A 363-nucleotide genomic window follows, 5' to 3' on the forward strand; every position below is an offset into this window, starting at 1 on the left:
CCTCTGTGCTGGACTTAACATAGGATTCGAATTCAAGAGCTCTGGCCATTGCATCCTTCATAGTAAAGGGGTATGCTTGCTTTACTTGTATCTTCAATTGTGGACTGTCCAAGGCATCTACAAACTGATTCCTCAGCAACAACTTGAGGACATCAGGTGACACAGTTGGGTAGGCCTTGTGTGCCATAGTTTCAAAATCCTGTGCCAACTCTTGCAGGCTCTCCCCTTTAGCATGGACTCTCGTCCTAAACCTAGCCCTGTAAACTTAGGACTGATTTTGAGTTTCATACCTGAGTTCTAGAGCCGCTACCAGTGCTCTATAGTTGTGCCTGTCATCTGCTGACAACTGTCCAAGTATTCCCA

Source organism: Limulus polyphemus, unplaced genomic scaffold, assembly GCF_000517525.1.
Source record: "Limulus polyphemus unplaced genomic scaffold, Limulus_polyphemus-2.1.2 Scaffold5537, whole genome shotgun sequence".
Taxonomy (NCBI): domain Eukaryota; kingdom Metazoa; phylum Arthropoda; class Merostomata; order Xiphosura; family Limulidae; genus Limulus; species Limulus polyphemus.